The 8035-nt window shown below is 28.3% G+C and overlaps 1 long non-coding RNA gene across 1 annotated transcript; it reads left to right on the top strand.

The window, feature by feature from the left end:
• Positions 1 to 1338: 1338 nt before the first annotated feature.
• Positions 1339 to 2891, top strand: LOC121231801 (uncharacterized). Its single transcript, XR_005929844.1, has 2 exons — positions 1339 to 2254; positions 2647 to 2891. It is a non-coding gene; the product is annotated as an uncharacterized lncRNA (long non-coding RNA).
• Positions 2892 to 8035: the final 5144 nt, after the last annotated feature.

The following is an 8035-nucleotide window of genomic DNA, read 5'->3' as shown; positions in this document are numbered from 1 at the left end:
GGTGGTGGATGGGACACGGGTAGGTACAAGTGGGCAAGTGGGAGCTGACAATGGGGCTAGGGTTTCGGTGGGTTTGGTTTTAGTTTAGGTGGGTTTGGTTGGTTTCAGTTAGTGGGTATGGGTTAGTGGGCTTCTGAATTGGGTTCAAATGGGTTAAGGGGATTAGTGGGTTTAGGTTAGTGTTGGACTGAGGGTAGGTTATTGTTTGTATTTGGGTTGGGTAATTTATGAATAGCCCAAAATTGGCCTGTAACATATATATAAGTTGACAAATTTGCATAAAAACTTGGGATACATGTTTATTGAAATAGTTATTATAAAATACAAAGTTCAAATCAAATTATATATGAAATATTTAAAACACAAATTCATTCAAAAATTGATAATCCACAAGAGAACTTAAATAATGTATTAAATATGAAGGAATGACAATACATGATATAAAATAATATACATAATAAATTTATGAAACATGTATATACAAGTACAATTAGGTATAATACAAAGTAAATATATAAGTTATATAGGTAACAAAAATTTCTAAAAAAACAAGGTCATATACAAAAAGCAAAACTATATTTTCACATAAATTTAGTGATATGTATTTATAAAATTATATTTATAAAGAGAATTTGGAAACAAATAATATATAATTTTACATTAAACAAATTGATTTAGAGTTATGGAACATATAAATAATACGTATAAGGATAATGAAATATGAGAGTGTATACAATAAATAAATTATATGATTTAAAATATGGTTCTTAAAAGAAATATATTATACACATAAATAACTTTAAAAGAGGATATATACATATAAAAATATTTACATGTAGTTATATGAGAATAATAACATGCACCATAGTAAAAATAATTTAATATACGTTATATACATGTGAAGACACTTTAGAAATAATTGTATATTTAAATAACATGGAAATAAAATGTGAATTATAAAATTAACTTTAATTTTATTACATTCTATGCATTTAATAAAAAAAATTAGGTACAAATTTTAAAAAAACTATATATTTAAAGTATCATGATTTTGATAATGTATGTAAATTCAATATAAATACAAAAATATATGCTTAATGATAACTTAAATAATATATTAAATATGAAGAAATAATAATACATTGCAAGGTATAGCGCACATAATAGATTTTCTAATTCAAAAAAACATACATATAAAAATAAATACACGTGAAATTATATTATCATATAGATTATATACATATCATTTTACCTAAAAATATTTATAAGAAATACTAAATAACATACTTGGATAACATAACATGGAGACGCATTAAAATAACAATTTTATAAATACAAAGATGGAGTTTCAAAATCGTATCATATGTACATAAAAACGTTTAAGTGTATTATAAATCAAGGAGTATTTTGAATAATTTATGTATCAACATATATATATATAAATATTTTGACAACACTTTACATTAAGGTATTTATACAATGTAATGTGAAAATTTAAACATTCCAAAATAATAGTTATTATAAAAAAAATAATAAGAAGAACGATTAGTAACCATATATGTATAATATTTAAAGAAATAGGATGCATAGTGCAAAAATAATAAGATAAAAAAAAATCTCAAAATAATTGAACAAATATAAACAAACAAAATTAGTAACATATTAATACGTATAAAAATATTAAACGCATTTTAAATAAGCAAACTATACACATAAAAGACCAAATTAAAATTGAAGTCAAAATAACAGGGATAATTTACAAATAAAAATAATAACAAACAAGACCAACAAATAATCCACACAAACGTATGAGGACTAGACTTGGAAATACTCCTAAGACCAAAACACAATGCTGTACTGCAGACTAAAATGTAAACACACACGAATTAAAGATCCAAATTAAAAAAGACCAAGTAAAACAAATGTGGCGCGATTGAATTCTTGCATGAAGAGAAGGATGTAACGCGCAAATTTTCCATTTCAAATGAAAAGGTGCAGATTTGGCTTTTCAATTGGGTTTCCACGCGGATTTTCCTTCTTCAAACGGTACCGTTTTAGTTAACTAAAGGAAATGAAATGGCAATTAGCCAATTCCTTCAATCAACCGAAGCAAATCCCTAGCCTTTCCCTTCTTCTATCTGTCGGTTCATTTTCACATAATGCTCTCAATTTTGGAGGAACCTTTAAGCCTTGGAATCTCTGTTGATTCGATTTCAACAAAGCAAAGAGAAGAAATCCATGGCATATTCTCACGGTAAGTTTTTTTCTCTTCTTTTGTTTCTTTCTTTCTGTTTTAAATGCGAAAAATAAACTAAAAAGAACAAAAGAATAAATTGAAAAGAAAATCAAGAGCCTCAAGAACTTTCAATCACCTTTTAATTTCAGTAACCTTTTTTTTTTAAAGCAATGTGTATTTCTGGAAAAGAAGAAGATCCACCCTAAATTACAATCGGTTCTCTTTTATAACCGAATCAAGAAAAATAAAAAATAAAATAAAAGGAAAAACCCCTAGATCCCCTATTTACATCATTTTCCTTCGGTTTTATAGCCGAAAAATGAAAATAAATAAATAAAAAAAATACAAATTTCATTACTGTCATATGCTGTCATTTGCTGTCCATTGCTTGTGGTTATTTTCTGTTGCAGGTGTGTATGGCGTGGAGGAATCGTTCGTGGAGCATGGCACGAGTGGAAGAATCGGTGGCTGAAGCTTCTAGGGTTTCTGCCGAAAATTCCATAGGTATTTTGGGCTTGGGGTATTTTGGGTTATTTAGGCTAGTTGGGTTAAGTTTAATAATTTGAGCCCGTTATTTTGGTTGCTGGGCTATGTAAGAAATGGACATTGGATTATTATTATTTATTATTTTTTTATATTTTGATTTGTTTTTTTAGTTTTTGTGTAAGTCCGGGCACAAATTGGGTCTTACAGTATTCATGATATTCGATATTTTTCTAAAAATATTTTTATTTTCCCGAATATTATATACTTCTTTAATTAATATTGTAACTTCTCTCAATGAAACCCCATTTTAATTTATTTTTCAATAAAATATTTATTTTAACTAAAAAATACTTAAAACCATAAAATTGATTTCTCTAAAAATATTTTTATTTTTCGGAAAATTATTTACCTATTTTTAAATGAAATTAAGCAAACTAATTTTTTTAAATAAATAACTAGTAAACCCGATTAACACCTAGCTTTCACCCAAAACTCGATAAACTTACTCAAAATTAGTAGACCTATTTTTAGGGCGTTACAAACACAACATACTTTGGAAAATTTGCAATTACAAGTAGGTTTGGACAATTAGGATTGTGATCGAAGAGCTTCTATGAAAGATAAGCAGAATTTGGTGGTCTAGAAAGGAGCCGGGAAAATATTGGGCGATACTCCCGTGGAAGAATTTGTGTCAGCATAAAAGGATGGGTATTAGTATTCATGATATTCGTGATATTTTTCTAAAAATATTTTTATTTTCCGGAATACTATATACCTATTTAGTTAATATTGTAACTTCTCTCAATGGAACCCCATTTTAATTTATTTTTCAATAAAATATTTATTTTAACCAAAATATATTTAAAACCATAAAATTGATTTCTCTAAAAATATTTTAATTTTTCGAAATATTATTTACCTATTTTTAAATGAAATTAAGCTAATTAATTTTTTTATACAAATGACTAGTAAACACGATTAACTCCTAGCTTTCACCCGGAACTCGATAAACTTACTCAAAACTAGTAGACCTATTTTTAGGGCGTTACAAACACAACATAATTTGGAAAATTTGCGATTACAAGTAGGTTTGGACAATTAGGATTGTGATCGAGGAGCTTCTATCAAAGATAAGCAGAATTTGGTGGTCTGGAAAGGAAAGAGGAAAATATTGGGTGATACTCCCGTTGAAGAATTTGTGTCAGCCTAAAAGGATGAGGGTATTAGTATTCATGATATTCGTGATATTTTTCTAAAAATATTTTTATTTTCCGGAATATTATATACCTATTTAGTTAATATTGTAACTTCTTTAAATAAAAACCCCATTTTAATTTATTTTTCAATAAAATATTCATTTTAACCAAAAAATATTTAAAACCATAAAATTGATTTCTCTAAAAATATTTTTATTTTTCAGAAAATTATTTACCGATTTTTAAATGAAATTAAGCTAACTAATTTTTTTTCAAAAGAAATAACTAGTAAACCTGATTAACTCCTAGCTTTCACCCGAAACTCGATAAACTTACTCAAAACTAGTAGACCTATTTTTAGGGCATTACAAACACAACATACTTTGGAAAATTTGCGATTACAAGCAGGTTTGGACAATTAGGATTGTGATCAAGGAGCTTCTATCAAAGATAAGCAGAATTTGGTGGTTTGGAAAGGAAAGAGGAAAATATTGGGTGATACTCCCGCGGAAGAATTTGTGTCAGCCTAAAAGGATGGGGTTATTAGTATTCATGATATTAGTGATATTTTTCTAAAAATATTTTTATTTTCCGGAATATTAAATACCTATTAAGTTAATATTGTAACTTCTCTAAATTAAACCCCATTTTAATTTATTTTTCAATAAAATATTTATTTTAACCAAAAAATATTTAAAACCATAAAATTGATTTCTCTAAAAATATTTTTATTTTCCGGAATATTATTTACCGATTTTTAAATGAAATTAAGCTAACTAATTTTTTTAAAAAGAAATGACTAGTAAACCCGATTAACACCTAGCTTTCACCCGAAACTCGATAAACTTACTCAAAACTAGTAGACCTATTTTTAGGGCGTTACAAACACAACATACTTTGGAAAATTTGCGATTACAAGTAGGTTTGGACAATTAGGATTGTGATCGAGGAGCTTGTATGGAAGATAAGTAGAATTTGGTGGTGTGGAAAGAAAAAAGGAAAATATTGGGCGATACTCCTGTGGAAGAATTTGTGTCAGCCTAAAAGGATAGGGGTATTAGTATTCATGATATTCGTGATATTTTTCTAAAAATATTTTTATTTTCTGGAATATTATATACCTATTTAGTTAATAATGTAACTTCTCTCAATGAAACCCCATTTTAATTTATTTTTCAATAAAATATTTATTTTAAAAAAATATTTAAAACCATAAAATTGATTTCTCTAAAAATATTTTTATTTTCCGGAATATTATTTATCGATTTAAAAAAAATTAAGCTAACTAATTTTTTTAAAAAGAAATGACTAGTAAACTCGATTAACTCGTAGCTTTCACCCGGACCCGATAAACTCACTCAAAACTAGTAGACCTATTTTTAGGGCGTTACAAACACAACATACTTTGGAAAATTTGCGATTAGAAGTATGCTTGGACAATTAGGATTGTGATCGAGGAGCTTCTATCAAAGATAAGCATAATTTGATGGTCTAGAAAGGAAAAAGGAAAATATTGGGCGATACTCCCGTGGAAGAATTTGTGTCAGCCTAAAAGGATGGGGGTATTAGTATTCATGATATTCGTGATATTTTTCTAAAAATATTTTTATTTTCCGGAATATTATATACCTATTTAGTTAATATTGTAACTTCTCTCAATGAAATCCCATTTTAATTTATTTTTCAATAAAATATTTATTTTAACCAAAAAATATTTAAAACCATAAAATTGATTTCTCTAAAAATATTTTTATTTTTCGGAATATTATTTATCGATTTTAAAATAAAATTAAGCTAACTATTTTTTTTTAAAGAAATGACTAGTAAAGCCAATTAACTCCTAGCTTTCACCCGGAACCTGATAAACTTACTCAAAATTAGTATACCTATTTTTAGGGAGTTACAAACACAACATACTTTGGAAAATTTGTGATTACTAGTAGGTTTGGACAATTAGGATTGTGATCGAGGAGCTTCTATGAAAGATAAGTAGAATTTGGTGGGCTGGAAAGGAACGGGGAAAATATTAGGCGATACTCCCGTGGAAGAATTTGTGTCAGCCTTAAAGGATGGGGGTATTAGTATTCATGATATTCGTGGTATTTTTTTAAAAATATTTTTATTTTCCGAAATATTATATACCTATTTAGTTAATATTGTAACTTCTCTCTATAGACACTCAATATTGCCGGGGCCCAGAAATAAGTCCAAAAATAAAAATAATAAACCCAAAAAAAAAGTTCAAGTTCAGTCCAGAATTACAAATATAATTTGGCCTGATCGGAATGACCCATTACTTGAAAAGATTTTTGGTCCATCTACAAGCTTGACTCATATGGAAATATAATCTTCAATGATATGCAATCTTAGATATGATATGCAATCTTAGATATGATACAATCTTAGATATGATTACAATCTTAGATATGATATGCAATCTTAGAAGATATGATTTTGTAATCTTAGAGATTTAATTTGTAGATACCTTTTAATCTTAACTGTTTATGTAATTGATCTGTACCGTTGGATTTGAGGAGGTTCAACTATAAATAGAGGCCTCTCCCTTCATTGCAAACACACTGGAGTTTTGGAAAACAATAAAAAGTTTTGAGAGTTTTCATTCAAATTTCGCTCCCTATTATGTTCTTATTTTCTACGGTTTGTTTTTATTTTATTCTTTGTTCATCTTCGTTTTTCAACCCTTTTTATTTTTATTTAATCCATGTTTCCCTGATTTTTTTTATATATTTTAATTTTTTAATAATTTTAGTATCATATCAAACTATTTCATTTTTAATAATTTTTTTAGTATTACTCTTAGTAAATTATTTTTTAAATTTTACTGAAATCATTATTTTAAAAAATATATTTCATTAATTGTCATATTTTATCCAAAAGTTTTTCTAAAATGAGGCAATGTTTTTCGTATTTAGGAATTCGGGAAATAGTGCCATAACATGCTGGGTTGCGATTTCCTGTTTGTCTAAATGCCTAAAGTATCCTTCTAAATAGGTTTTGTAAATCACGAGATGATTTCAGTTACGAGAGTTTAAGAATATCGTGTCCTATCATGTTGGATGTGATGTTTGTATTCTTTCGGAGCTAAGGAATCTCGATTTTTCAACTTAAATAATTCCAGTTTTAAAAAAGGGATCTTATTTTTAAATCCTTTCAAATTTTTGACATTACAAAAATCTATTCAATTTGGTACCAATTTTGGGCGTTGCGAGGGTGCTAATCCTTCCTCGTACGTAACTGACTCCTGAACCTATTTTCTTAATTTTCGTAGACCAAAACGTTTTATAAAGTGATCCAATCACACCTAAAAAAGTTGGTGGCGACTCCCATTTTCGTTTTTCAAAATTCGATCCCTGTTTTTCAAACATCGCTTTAAAAAATGGTTTCGACAGCTTGGGAACTCCACTGGGAACCAATAAGAGAGTCAAGCTGTAAAATTGATTGATTTCTGTCCTTTTATCAAAATTTGAAAACTCAATTTGAAAATTATGATCTTTTTTTTTTCATGTGTTTGCTGCATATGTTATTTTTCTAACACACATTGCATTTGCATGACCGTTGTGGTCGCACCCTTAAGTGGGAGTGAGAAGCTAAGCTTTCATGAGGTTTTCACCTCTACATGAGTTAGTGGATTACTTCCGGGATATATCTGTGCCTATGTCTTCGTGAGATTTTCATCTCTGCATGGTCATAGGGAAATGTATCTCCTAAAACGAACTTGGTCCATATGAGCTTATAATGGGCGAGGATCGAGGAATCTGCTGGTTTAGGTACCCTTGCTTTAGAACTGAACTACATATAGTGAACTTTAAGTGCTTGCTCTAGGTAGTATGGTGATGTCCTTTAGTACCTACCTTTATAAGTGCTTGTTTATTACATCTTTTTATATGATACTGACTTGTTTTTTTTTTATTTGTCATCATCGCATATCATTCATCATTAAAAGGTGTCGATTCAAGGTTTGATTTCTGAGTTAAGAAGTTTTGTAATAAGGAACTAATATCTTAAAGTGGAGGACAACTCTTCCGTTTACGCGTGGTCAGAGAAAACCCAGTTAGAGAAAGGAGATAGTGTCACCGAGGGATATACATCAGAGTTG

The sequence above is a fragment of the Gossypium hirsutum genome, chromosome A07, assembly GCF_007990345.1.
Source record: "Gossypium hirsutum isolate 1008001.06 chromosome A07, Gossypium_hirsutum_v2.1, whole genome shotgun sequence".
In the NCBI taxonomy this organism is placed as follows: domain Eukaryota; kingdom Viridiplantae; phylum Streptophyta; class Magnoliopsida; order Malvales; family Malvaceae; genus Gossypium; species Gossypium hirsutum.
The sequence above is the reverse complement of the archived record's forward strand: the minus strand, read 5'-3'. Positions and strand labels throughout refer to the sequence as shown.